Here is a 14,953-nt window from a genome sequence, read left to right as displayed (position 1 = left end):
TGAATGCTCGGTCAAGGCCATGAATGAAGAAATTGAGCAGATTGAAAAGAATAACACTTGGGAATTGGTTCCTAGACCTAATGATAAGAATTTCATAGGGACCAAATGGATATTCAAAAAGAAGTTGAATGGAAATGGAGATGTTATTAGAAACAAGGCCAGACTTGTTTGTAAAGGGTTTGCTCAACAAGAAGGTATAGACTTTGAAGAAATTTTTGCACCGGTTGCTAGACTTGAAGCCATAAGAATGTTCCTTGCTCTTTCTTTCTTTCAAAAGTTCAAAGTATATCAAATGGATGTGAAATCAGACTTTCTAAATGGAGACTTAGAAGAAGAAGTGTATATTGAGCAACCAGATGGATTCATCCTTAGAAATGATCCAAAACTTGTATGCAAACTTAGAAAGGCACTCTATGGTCTTAAACAGGCTCCAAGGGCTTGGTATTATCGTCTGGACAAATACCTTCATCAACAAGGTTTTTTAAAAGGATCAGTAGATAGAAATCTATATATAAAAATTGATAATGATAAATTGCTAATACTTGTTGTGTATGTTGATGATATCATCTTTGGTAGCAATGAAGAAGCCATGAGTCAAAACTTTGCTTTGGTGATGCAGAAAGAATTTGAAATGTCCCTACTTGGTGAGCTCACATATTTCCTTGGTTTACAAGTAGAAAAAAACAAAGACGATATCTTTATATCACAAAATAAGTACCTCAAGCAGATCTTGAAGAAATATGGCATGGAAGATTCGAAACCAGTATGTACCCCTATAGTAACAGGTTGCAGCCTCAGCGCAAATGATGAATCATCAGCCGTACATCAACCAACCTATAGATCCATGATTGATATTCTACTCTATCTAACAGGTACCCATCCAGACATCATGCATGCAGTGGGAATAGTTGGAAGATTTCAGGAAAATCCAAAGGAAGCACACCTTCAGGCAGTTAAAAGGATTTTCAAATATCTTCAAGGTTCACGAAACTATGGCTTATGGTATCTAGAGACACAGATCTCAAACTTCATGCATATACAAATGCAGATTGGGTAGGAAGCGTGGATGATAGAAAAAGCACTAGTGGTGGTGCATTCTTTATGGGTTCCAGATTAGTATCTTGGTTCAGCAAGAAACAAAGTTCAATTGCATTATCTACATTTGAAGCATAATATGTGGTTGTTAAATCTTGATGCACACAACTCCTTTGGATGATGCAAACATTGCAAGGCATTCAAATCACTTGTACTCCACCCATCTCCATTTTATGTGATAATACAAGTGCAATCAGTATTTCAAAGAATCCAGTCATGCATTCAAATACCAAGCACATACCTATCAGATATCATTTTCTCTGGGAACAAGTGCTTGAACAAAAGGTCAAATTGGAGTATGTTCCCTCCAAGGAACAGGCTGTTGATATATTCACCAAACCACTACCCAGGGAGACATTTGAATACCTCATATAGAAGCTAGGAGTAGTTGATGCATCATCTTGTTGTTGACACTTATTTGTTTCATAGAAAAGTGGGTGTATGCGAGTTTCATGAAGAGCATCTGCGTACATATGCCAGTTTCTGTAGATACAGTCGCATATATTGGTTTGAAGGAAATCAGTGGGCCAGACTCAGGATGAAAAGAGTCTGATATGGGTCTATCAGTGATCATCTGGCACAAGATTAGGGGGAGCATATAATACATTATTGTTGTTGGCATTACCCTAGAATATCTTGGCACAATTTCACAGTTGTTTTGATTCAGGTGGAACAGGTGTAGAGGGAGATCATGGTTGCTGGTCTGGATGGTGATTAACAGATGCTACTGATGATAGTTGCCGATGACTATCATTGTCTTGTCTTAGATATTTCATCTCTATGTCATATATATCTTTTATTATCAAGGTCATGTAATGACTTATTTTGTTTCCCCACTATGCCTAGGATGGAGTATGTAAGGTTCTTGTGTTATCATGTATAAACTTTTGATGTATCTCCACTTGGTTAGGTAGATGAGTCAATTTTGGTATATCCCCACTTGGTTGGGAGATGGATGTATGTATGAGTCTTTTGTGATATGAAGGTCATTTATGATGTATAGAGTCATGTTCTTCTTTTAGAACATCTTTTTGCAGACCTTTCCTACAATCAGGGGGAGCATGGACAACACAGCATAGCAAGGATTTCAGCATGTACTCAGGGGGATCATAACCCTTTGCCCTTGATGAAAAAGGGGGAGAGTGACTTGGGGTTGCCATCAAGTACAAAGGGGGAGATTGTTGGCATTATAACGCAGGCTTTGCTCTATGGCACAGGTATTGTCCTTAATGGCAACTCACTCGGAAAATCATTTAGATGACATTTCAGGCTCACAGACTCTCAGAATAAAGGAAAAGAAGGTATAAGCAGGTTCCCGTTGACCAAGCTGCGTATACATGTGGGATCGCCGATCAAAAGGCGCGTATGCGTATGCACACATTTTCATGAAAGGAAAAGTGCTTACATGTGGGAAACCTTATTTTTATTCCATGTTATTTAGTCCTTGGTATTTAGACCATGGTATCTCGTCCATAGTGTTGAACCCAAGTATTGGTTCTAAGTGGTTTTGGATCATGGTATTGAGTAAGGCCTAAGACTATAAAAGGGGAAGGAGATCATTAGGAAAAGGCACTCAAGGATTGAATATCTGATGAAGAACAAGATATAGAATACTAGTCATTGGGTTATGGTGCATAGCTGGATCTAAATCAAGGAGGAACTTGAGCGCTAGAAGAAGGATAAGTTCTATTGATGGGTCAAGATCTTAAGGCTTGAAGAGAAGTATCTTTGTGTAATTTTGATCTATTATATTTGGCACATGATTTGATCTATAACTCTGATAATATGGGTATGACTGATGTTTGAATAATTGAAAAGGGTAAATTATCTTTTATAGATCTATACGTAGGTTCAACATAGCAAAGGCACGTATACACGCTGGTTCGGTAATTAAAAACGGTGTATATGCAGGTTTGCCTTAATATAGCAGTGTATGCACGTAGGTTCTACTTATTGAAGTAGCATATGTCTCATAAGATATGTTTTAGCTACTTCTGTTTATTGCTGCAATGTTCTGGGTTCAGGATTGGTTTTTGGTTACAGTTACTATATTCTGGTTACCGCATTTAGAGAAGTGAGTGGTTGATTCAGTTTTTGGTTGGTGCAAAGGAGATTGGTTGATGAAGATATATTTGATGTTTGATTGATGTTATTGATGGACACAGTCTGAAAATTTATGAAACGTGGTCCCTAGAAGAAAAGAGAAGGTTGTAGCCTTCTGTAGGTTAGCACCTACATACTAGTACATCAGCTAGTACAAGAGCTAAGGGGGTAGTAGCTCCCTTCCAGGAGAAGCTGGAGAATGAGAGAAGGTAGCCTTCTGCAGGTAGAAGCCTGCATACTAGTATAAGACTGCACCAGTACAGAAATATTGTAAAAAGAAGTTTCTTATTAAAAGAAGATAGAGAAAAATTGTAGTAGGTGGTTTTCACCCACATTGGGTTTCCACCTTATATCTTGTGTTCATGTGTGTGATTACCTGTATTGTTTACTGCACTTGATTACTGTTTTATGGTTCTGATACACAGATTAAGATCAGCTAACTAAATCAGAAGTCTACAAGATATGCGCAGTTTTCTCTAAACATAGTTGTGTATATACATAGGTTTAATTAACAGAAGTAGCGTATATCAATTTGCTTATGGAAATGAAAAATTGTTATATTGATAATACTAACTCACCCCCCTCCCCCTAGTAATATTTCCAATAGTTTCCTCATCTCATGAGTAACTCAACACAATGGGGACCATTGCTTCCTAAGGGGGCAGGAATGATCCAGGTGGATATTGGTGGCCACCTACCAAGTCCACTTGGACCCCCACCATTATTTCTCTTAGCTTTTTAGTTTCCTTAATTGTAGCATAGTTTACTATTTTTAGCAGTTTTTTGGGTCCTGAACTTCCGGAGCCGTTTTGAGGCCCTAAACGACGTTTTTTGGGAAAACTAGGAGCAAATAAGTCCATGGACTGATGTTGCTCTTCCTAAAGTTGTATTTCTCGAATAGATATTTCTAACAAGATATTGTGAAACGGAGATCGTATGCCAAAGTTACGACCTCGGGAAGTTGATGTACCAATTTACCCAAACAGGGCCCACAGTTTGGCGTTTCATCTTCTAGGGTTAGGTTTTTGGATGTTTAGGTTTTTCCATTATTTCTCAACAATAAATTGGCCTTTGAGCCTGATTGTAACAGAGTTCAGAGGCATGTAGTAGCCACATCTCTTCTCAGAGATAAGCTATCATCACCCTAGCTGCTTTATTTCTATTTCTGTTTGTAAGCATATTTCAGTATTTCACATGAATGAAATTAAGTATTATTTTCACTGCATCTCTGTGTTTATGATTATCTCTGCAATTTTTTGCATTCCTGTTTAAATCTGGATCGGTGGTATTAGAGCGGTCTGCTTTTTCTTTGTTTTTATTTGCATGTCCCCAATGAGGTTGGCATATAATGAGTTAGGGCTTGAACTGGTTGAAGCTTTGCAAGACCAGCCTCACAAATCCTGACAACCTCCCATGGTGGATGAAAATAAAGATGAGGAGCAGGAGATCCTATCAAATCTTGCTCGAAGAATCCCTCGAGCAACAAAGGAATGCAATGATGGACGACTTTGCCCAGATCCTTCAGCGGCTACCCAAGGGCAACGCATCAACTTCCAACAGCTACTCTGGAAATGCCATACCATTTAAGGTACAACTTAATTTTGAAATCCCCATATTCGAGGGTCAGATAGGATGCAGATGTCATCAATAAATGGTTAAATCTGCTAGAGGGTTATTTTTTTTCATGATTTTTCTAGTCAGAAAAGATTATTTTCGCTCTTCTGAAAGCAGTCCCCAACGTCAAGGACTGGTGGGAAACCTACTGCAGGTAGAAGGATGAAAGTACAAGGTCACTATTTTAAGTCGCACCCACTTGGAATTCATTTTGGGATGCCATCAAGGAGTAGTACTACCCTGTCAGAAGCTATGAGGATCAATACATAAAGTGGACCACGCTGCAACAGGGAAGGGACAAAGATGTGCCGGAGTTTACCAATATTTTCCATACCCTTCACACAAAGTTGGGTATAAAGGAGTCGAAGTAGCATTTGGTACTCAAATACCGTGGCTTCCTACACAAGTAAATTCAGGAAAAAATAGAATTCCTGAACATCTCCTCACTCGGCATGGCTTACCAATATGCCGTCAAGATCGAGCAAAATTTTAAACAGAAGAAGCAAGACTTTGGATCTGCGAATCTGAAGCAAGGGGAAGGTGCCCCCAAACCAAGGAAAAGCAATCCAAGACAACCCACCAAAGCTGCAAATGAAGAATAGCACCGCGAAGCCGAAAAAGGACACGGGAAAGTGGTGTGAGTTCCACAAGAGTTCCAGTCACAACACAAGTGAGTGTCGGGTCAAGCAGTCACTGGTGGCCGAGCTAAAGGTTTCAGAAGCAGATGCATGTTCTAACTCTAAGTCAAAACCCAACAAGGGGAATGAAAAAAGGAAGCTAATTATCGATGCAGAGCCCAATGCCATCGTTGCCACCACGAAGATCCAGAAGGAGGAACCCAAAGATCTAGAGGAGGAGGAGCATCTCTTCCACTCCCAGATGTGGGTAAAGGGCTCCCCGCTACAGTTCATTGTCGACAATAGGAGCCAAAAGAACCTCATTTAGGTAAAGGTTGTGAAGAAGCTAGGCTTATCAACCATATCACATCCACAATTGTACACCATCGGGTGGCTTCACCAATGACGAGATCTTCGCGTGAGCCAGCAGTGTTTCCTTCCATACAACATCAAGCCCTTCACAGATGAGGTATTGTGTGACACTCCTACCCTTGAAGTTTGTGATGTATTATTAGGACAACCGTACTTGTGGAAGCCACATGTTGTGTATGAATCAAGGCTCCATGTTGTTATTGTTACTTTCAAAATAAGTTGTACAGGATACCGAAGGTAGCACTACCCATCACCATCTCTTTGGTTACTGCAAAACAATGTAGTAAGCTCATTTCCAAAACTGGGAATTTTTTCCCTAATGATACACCCCCAAGGAAAGAAGAAGATGGTGGCCACAACCTCCAGATAGGGCCCCTCCGCACAACAACTACAGCTCCCCCGCAAGGTTCCTCTGCATTGTTAGGTCAAGCATTCCATCGATCTAACCCCAAGTGCACTGTTGCCCAATGGACCAATCTATCAACACTCCATTCTAGAGAACAATGAAATCCAGAGGCAGATTCAGGAGCTGTTGCAGAAATTTCACATCCGTCTGAGTTCATCGCCCTGTGGGAGCCCGATCATGTTGGTACAGAAGAAGGATGGGACTTGGAAACTCTGTATTAACTATTGGGCACTGAACAAGATCACTGTCCGTAATAGGTACCTGATCCCATGGATTGATGACCTCCTGGACCAATTGAAGGGGGGAAAATATTTCAACAAGATCGATTTGAAGTCAGTATATCACTAAGTACCAATCGAACCCTCCGGTGTGTGGAAGACTACCATCAAAGCCAAGGAGGTCCTTTTCAAATGGTTGGTTATGCCTTTCAGATTGACGAATGCTCCTGCAACCTTCATGATGCTAATGGATGACATCTTTCGACCATTCACCAACTCATTCGTAGTGGTATACTTGGATGACATCCTGATCTTCAGTCATAGTTGGGAAGAGCACCTCCACCACATCCAACAGTTTCTCCAAACACTGCGGCAACACAAGTTATGTGCCAATTTGGAGAAATGCACTTTTGACATAACCCAGGTTCAGTATTTGGGATACATTATTGATGAACAGGGGGTGCATGTGGATCGAACAAAGATCCAAGCCTTTCAATATCGACCATCTCCAACCACCCTAACAGAGCTCCATAGCTTTCTAGGTCTTGCCAACTTCTACCACAGGTTCGTGTTGGGATTTTCTAATATCATTCGACCTTTGAGTCAAGTCACCAAGGGAGGAGCGAAAGAAAAATTCTTTTGGTCTGAATCTCAACAAAAGGTATTCATGGAGTTGAAATATCGCCTCTGCTCGGCACTAGTGCTTGCATTACTAGACTTGCAACAACCGTTTGAGGTCGAGACAAATGCCTCTGACTATGCTATTGGGGCAGTCCTTACTCAACATGGGCATCCAGTGGCATCTCATAGTGGAACACTTTCAGACACAGTCTAAAAGTATCCCACTTATGACAAAGATATGTATTCCATTATGCAAGCCTGTCGACAATGGAAGAATTACATTTTGGGGAAGGAAATGGTCATCTACATAGACCACCGACCCCTGCAGTTCATATGGACCCAAGGGAAATTGCAGAATGATCACCATCAGAAGTGGTCCAAATGCCTGCAATAGTTCCATTTGAATATCAAGTGTAAGAAGGGAAGAAACAATGTTGCATATTGCCTTAGTCGACCACCGATCATGGAATTAACCACTGTGCTCAGCTCTTGTGGGTGCGAGACTTCGGATTGGCGACTTCCCTACAAAAGCGACCCAGAATTCAGCCACACATACCAGGCACTCTTTCAGGGTCAACATGTTCTAGATTTTCACCTCCAGGATGCCCTATTATGCCACCTAGGTCACCTTTATGTTCCTTTAAGCAAGCGTGCCAATATGATTTTGGAATCACACTATAGTTGGGCTGCTGGGCATTTCGGGGTCAAGAAAACAGTGGTAGTACTGCAGAAGTATGTCTATTGGCCGAATCTTCGACAAGATTTTGGGAAGTACATCAGATCATGCACTGCCTATGCCATTACCAAATCTACCATCAAGAAGCAAGGCCTCTATACCCTGCTTCCTACCCCTAGTCAACCTTGGGAATCCATCTCCATGGATTACATGTTAGGCCTTCCTTCCACTAAGCATGGAAATGATTTTGTTTTTGTGGTCATCAACGGGTTCTTGAAGATGGCCATTATGGCGGCCTGCAAGAAGAATATCACAGTAGAAGCCAGTGCTAAACTCTTCTTTGAACGAGTGTGGGTACAGTTTGGAATCCCACAACCTATCATATTTGATCGGGACAGCAGGTTCCTCAGTACATTTTGGTCCAGTCTCTAGTCGATGCTGGACTCCAAACTCACTAAGTCCACAATCCTCCATCCTCAAACTAATGGTCAAAAAGAGGTTGTCAATAAGATGATCATACACATTCTTCACATGTACAACTCAAAGCATCCATGCACATGGGACGAGAGCCTCCCCTATGTTTAGCACAGCTACAACCAGGCTCTCCACAGCTTGAATGGCCATAACGCTTTTTAGTTGGGCTTGGGATTCCAACCACTATGTCCCATTGATGTGGCCATTCCATTTGCAACTACTAACGTAGATTTGGCTCATGTCCAGTCCGAAACAAATAAGGAAAACAACTTCGTTGAGCACATCCAACATATTCGCCAACATGTCCATGAAATTCTAGAGAAATCATATGCCAAGTACAAGAAGCGACATGATGAACATCAGTTGCCACACAAGTTTCATGTGGGCGACAAAGTCTGCTTCCATTTGAAAAAGGTATGCCTTATCGGAGCCTATCGGAAACTCAAACCACTCCAATATGGTCCTTACACCATTACCAAGGCTATGGGAGACAATGCATTTGAGCTCAACATTCCCCCATTCCTTGGCCTGCACCCAGTGTTCAATGTGGACTGCCTTCGGCCATACTTTCCACCATTACTGGACACATCTGACGTTGTAGAATAGCTCACACCCATAGAGTTAAATCCAGATTGCATGGAACAAGTTGCGATTTATCAAATCATGTACACACATATCAAGCACACTCACTAGTAGAATATCCAACTATATCGAGTTGTCAAAGCAGACCAACTCCTTCACCAGGGCAAGTGGCTCACTAGGGACCAAGTTTAGCAGAAGTTTCCTCATCTCATGGAGGAACTCAACGCAATGGGGAGCATTTATTCCTAAGGGGAGGGGGGGGGGAGGAATGATCTAGGTGGATATTGGTGGCCACCTACCAAGTCCACTTGGACCCCCACCATTGTTTATTTCATCTTTTCATTTTCCTTAATTGTAGCACAGTGTACTATTTTTAGCAGTTTTTCGGGTCCATAACTTCCGAAGCTGTTTTGAGGCCCTGAACGACGTTTTTTGGGAAAACTCAAACGGAGCTTGTATGCCAAAGTTACAACCCCAGGAATTTGATGTACCAATTTACCCAAACGGGGCCCACAGTTTGGTTTTTCATCTTATAGGGTTAGGATTTTGGATGTTTAGGGTTTTCCATTGTTTCTCAACAATAAATAGGCCTTGGAGCCTCATTGTAATAGAGTTTAGAGGCATGTAGCCACCACATCTCTTCTTAGAGATAAGCTACCATCACCCTAGCTGATTTATTTCTATTTATGTTTGTAAGCATATTTCAGTATTTTACATTAATGAAATTAAGTATTATTTCCATTGCATCTCTGTGTTTATGATTATCTTTGTAATTTGTTGCCTTCTTGTTTAAATCCGGATCAATGGTACCAAAGCGATTTGCTTTTTCTCTATTTTTCTTTGCATGTCTCCAATGAGGTCAAGATATAAGGAGTTAGGGCTTGACCTGGTCAAATCCTTGCAAGACTAGCCTCGCAAATCCCGACGACCTCCCATGGCGGATGAAAAGAAAGACGAGGGGGTAGGAGATCCTATCAAAATTTTGCTCAAAGAAGCCCTCGAGTGACAAAGGAATGCAATGATGGACAATTTTCCCAGATCCTTCATCGGCTACCCAAGGGCGACGCATCAGCTTCCAACAGCTACTCTGAAAATGCCACACCATTTAAGGTACAAGTTAATTTTGAAATCCCCATATTTGAGGGTCAGATAGACGCATATGTCATCAATAAATGGTTAAATCTACTATAGGGTTATTTTTCTGTTCGTGATTTTTCCAGCCAGGAAAATATTATTTTCGCTCTTCTCAAAGCAGCCCCCCACGTCAAGGACTGGTGGGAAACCTACTGCGAGCAAAAGGATGAAAGTACAAGCTCACTATTTTCAGTCGCACCCACTTGGAATTCATTCTAGGATGCCATCAAGGAGTAGTAGTACCCTGTTGGAAGCTATGAGGATCAATACATAAAGTGGACCACGCTATGACAAGGAAGGGACCAAGACGTGCCAGAGTTTACCAATATTTTCCATACCATTCGCACAAAGTTGGGTATCAAGGATTCATAGCAGCATTTGGTACTCAAATACCATGACTGCCTACATAAGTACATTTAAGAAGAAATAGAATTCCTGAATATCTCCTTGCTCGGCACTGCATACCAATATGCCGCCAAGGTTGAGGAAAAGTTTAAACAGAAGAAGCGAGACTTTGGATTTTTGAATCTAAAGTAAGGAAAAGATGCCCCCAAACCACAAAACAAAGGACAAAGCCAAGGCAAGGTAGCTCAAGACAATCCACCAAATATGCAAGCAAATAACAACACTACGAAGCCAAAAAGGGACACAGGAAAGTGGTGTGAGTTCCAGAAGAGCTCCACTCACAACACAAGTGAGTGTTGGGCCAAGTAGTCATTGGTGGCTGAACTAAAGGTTTCATATTCAGATTCATGTTCCGACTCTGAGTCAAAATACGACAAGGGGAATGACAAAGGGAAGTAGATTATTGATGCGGAGCCCAATGCCACTGTTGCCACCATGAAGATTCAGAAGGAGGAACCTGAAGATCCAGAGGAGGAGGAGCGTCTCTTACACTCCAGATGTGGGTAAAGGGCTCCCCACTACAATTCATTGTAGACAGTGGGAGCCAAAAGAACCTCATTTTGGTAGAGGTCATGAAGCAGCTGGGTGTACTGACCACAACACATCCACAACCGTACACCATCAGGTGGCTTCACCAAGTACGGGATCTTCGCATGAGCCAGCAGTGTCACCTTCCATACAATATCAAGCCCTTCACGGGTGAGGAATTGTGTGACATTGCTCCCCTTGAAGTTTGTGATGTATTATTAGGACAACCATACTTGTGGAAGCGACATGCTTTGTATGAATCAAGGCCCCATGTTGTTATTGATACTTTTGGAAATAAGTTGTACAGGATAATTGAGGTAGCACCGCCTACCGCCATCTCTTTGGTTACTACAAAACAATGCAGTAAACTCATTTCCAAAACTGGGAATTTTTTTTTCCTAATGATACACCCTCAAGGAAAGAAGAGTACAGTTGTCACGACCTCCAGATAGGGCCCCTCTGCATGACAACTACAACTGGACAAGGTCATGGAGGAGTACGAGGACATCTTCACCTCCCCCGCAGGGGTTCCTCTACACTGTGAGGTCAAGTAATCCATCGATATGACCCCAAGTGCACCGTTGCCCAATGGACCAATCTATCGGCACTCCATTCTGGAGAACAATGAAATCAAGAAGCAGATTCAAGAGCTGTTGCAGAAATGTCACATCCATCTAAGTTCATCACCTTGTTGGAGCCTGATCATGTTGGTACAGAAGAAGGATGGGACTTGGAAACTCTGTATTAACTATCAGGCACTGAACAAGATCACTGTCCATAATAGGTACCCGATCCCATGGATTGATCACCTCCTAAACCAATTGAGGGGGGGGGGGGAATATTTCAACAAGATCGATTTGAAGTCAGCATATCACTAGGTACCAATCGAAGCCTCCGATGTATGTAAGATTGCCTTCAAAGCCAGGGAGGGCCTTTTCGAATGGTTGGTTATGCCTTTCGAATTGACGAATGATCCTTCAATCTTCATGAGGCTAATGAATGACATCTTGCGACCATTCACCAACTCATTTGTAGTGGTATACTTGGATGACATCCTGATCTTCAACTAGAGTTGGGAAGAGCACCTCCACCACATTCGACAGGTTCTCCAAACACTGCGGCAACACAAGTTATGTGCCAATTTGGAGAAATACAATTTTTGCATGACCCAGGTTCAATATTTGGGACACATTATTGATGAACAGGGGGTGCATGTGGATCCAAAAAAAATCCAAGCCATTCAGGATTGGCCATCTCCAACCACCTTGACAGAGCTCCACAACTTTCTAGGTCTTGCCAACTTCTACCACAGGTTCGTGTTGGGATTTTCTCATATCACTTGGTCCTTGAGTCAAGTCACCAAGTGAGGAGCGAAAGAAAATTTCTTTTGGTCTGAATCTCAACAAAAGGCATTCACAGAGTTGAAAGATCGCCTCTTCTCAGCACCAATGCTCGCATTACTAGACTTGCAAAAACCATTTGAGGTCGAGACAAATGCCTTTGACTATGCTATTGGGGTAGTCCTTACTCAACATGGGCATCCAGTGGCATATCACAATGAGACACTTTCAAACATAGTCCAGAAGTATCCCACTTATGACAAAGAGATGTATTCCATTGTGCAGGCTTGTCGACAATGGAAGCATTACATTTTGGGTAAGTAAATGGTCATCCACAAAGATCACTAACCCTTACAGTTCATACAGACCCAAGGGAAATTGCAGAATGATCACCATCAGAAGTGATCCACATACCTGCAACAGTTCCATTTGAATATAAAGTATAAGAAGGGCAGCACCAATAATGTTACAGATTGCCTCAGTCGACCACTGATCATGGTGATAACCACCGTGCTCAATTCTTGTGGGCATGAGACTTCTGATTGGCCACTTCTATACAAATGTGACCCAGAGTTCGACCACACATACTAGACACTCTTGGAGAGTTAGCATGTTCTAGATTTTCACCTCCAAGATGCCTTGTTATGCCACCTGGGTCACCTTTGTGTTCCTTCAAGAGAGCGTGCCAAGATGATTTGTGAAGCACACTACAGTCGGGCTGCTAGGCAATTCAGGGTTGAGAAAACAGTGGAAATACTGCAAAAGTATTTCTATTAGCCGAATCTTCGACAGCTGTCAAAAAGTACATCAGATCATGCACTGCCTGTGTCATTGCCAAACCGAGTATCAAGAAGAAAGGCCTCTATACCCCACTTCCTACCCCTAGTCGACCTTGGGAATCCATCTCCATGGATTACATGTCAGGCCTTCCTTCCACTATGCATGGAAACGACTGTGTTTTTGTGGTCATTGATAGGTTCTCAAAGATGGACATTATGGAAGCCTGCAAGAAGAAGATCATAGCAGAAGCCACTGCTGACTCTTCTTTGAATGAGTGTGGGTACACTTTGGGATCCCACAGTCTATCATCTCAGATTGAGACAACATGTTCCTTAGTACATTTTGATCTAGTCTCTGGTCGATGTTGGACACCAAACTCACTAAGTCCACAGCCTTCCATCCTCAAACTGATGGCCAAACAGAGGTTGTCAATAGGATGGTCACACACATTCTACACTTGTACAACTCAAATCATCCATGCACATGGGACGAGATCCTCCCCTATGTTTAGCACAGCTAGAACTGGGCTCTCCACAACTCAACTGGCCATAGCCCTTTTCAAGTGGGCGTGGATTCCCGTCACTATGTCCCATTGATGTGGCCATACCATTTGCAACTACTCACGCAGATTCGGATCATGTCCAGTCTGAAACAAATAAGGCAAACAACTTCATTGAGCACATACAACATATTCACCAGTAGGTCCATGACATTCTGGGCAAATCAAATGCTAAGTACAAGCAACGACATGATCAACATAGGGTGCCACATAAGTTTCAGGTGGGCAACAAAGTCTGGTTTCATTTGCAAAAGGAACGCTTTACCAGAGCCTATCGGAAACTCAAACCACTTCGATATGGTCCTTACACCATTACCAAGGCTATGGTAGATAATGCATTTGAGCTCAACATTCCACTATTCCTTGGCCTGCAATCAATGTTCATTGTGGACTGCCTACGGCCATACTTTCCCCCATTACTAGACACATCAGACATTGCAGAATAGCTCACACCCACAGATTTAAATCCAGAATGCAAGGAATAAGATGCAACTGATCGGATCATGGACACACAGATCAAGCACACTCACCAACAGAAAATACAACCGCATCAAGTTGTCAAAGCAGGAAACCTCCTTCACTAGGGCAAGTGGCTCATGAGGGACCAAGTTCAGCAAAAGTTTCCTCATCTCTTGGAGGAACTCAATGCAGTGGGGGCCATTGCTTCCTATGGGGGGAGGAACAATCCAGGTGGATATTGGTGGCCACCTGTCGACTCCACTTGGACCACCACCATTGTTTCTTTCATCTTTTTAGTTTCCTTAATTGTAGCAAAGTTTATTATTTTTAGAAGTTTTTCCGGTCTTGAACTTCCAGAGTCGTTTAAATGACGTTTTTTGTGAAAAATGGGAGCAACATGGGTACATGGACCTATGTTTCCCTTCCCAAAGTTGTATCTCTCAGAGATATTTTTCTATCAAGATATTGTGCACATCAAACGGAGATCGTATGCCAAAGTTATGACCCTGGGGATTAGATGTACAAATTTACCCAAACGGGGCCCACAGTTTGGCGTTTCATATTCTAGGGTTAGGTTTTTGAATGTTAATGTTTTCCATTGTTTCTCAACAATAAATAGGCCTTTGAGCCTCATTATGACATAGTTCACGGGCATGTAGCCGCCACATCTCTTCTCAGAGATAAGCTACCATCGCCTTAACTGGTTTATTTCTATTTTTGTTTGTAAGCATATTTCAATATTTTAAATTAATGAAATTAAGTATTATTTCCACTGCATCTCTCTGTTTATGGTTATCTCTGCAATTTGTTGCGTTCTTGTTTAATTCTAAATCAGTGGTATCAGAGCGGTCTGCTTTTTATCTGTTTTTCTTTGCATGTCCCCAAAGAGGTCAGGATATAAGGAGTTAGGGCTTGAACTGGTCGAACCTTTGAAAGACCCGCCTTGCAAATCTCGACAACCTCCCATGGA

This window comes from Pinus tabuliformis, chromosome 5_2 (genome assembly GCF_031772625.1).
Source record: "Pinus tabuliformis cultivar Carrire ecotype Pingquan chromosome 5_2, CPIR1, whole genome shotgun sequence".
Lineage (NCBI taxonomy): Eukaryota > Viridiplantae > Streptophyta > Pinopsida > Pinales > Pinaceae > Pinus > Pinus tabuliformis.
Note: the sequence above shows the minus strand (reverse complement) of the source record.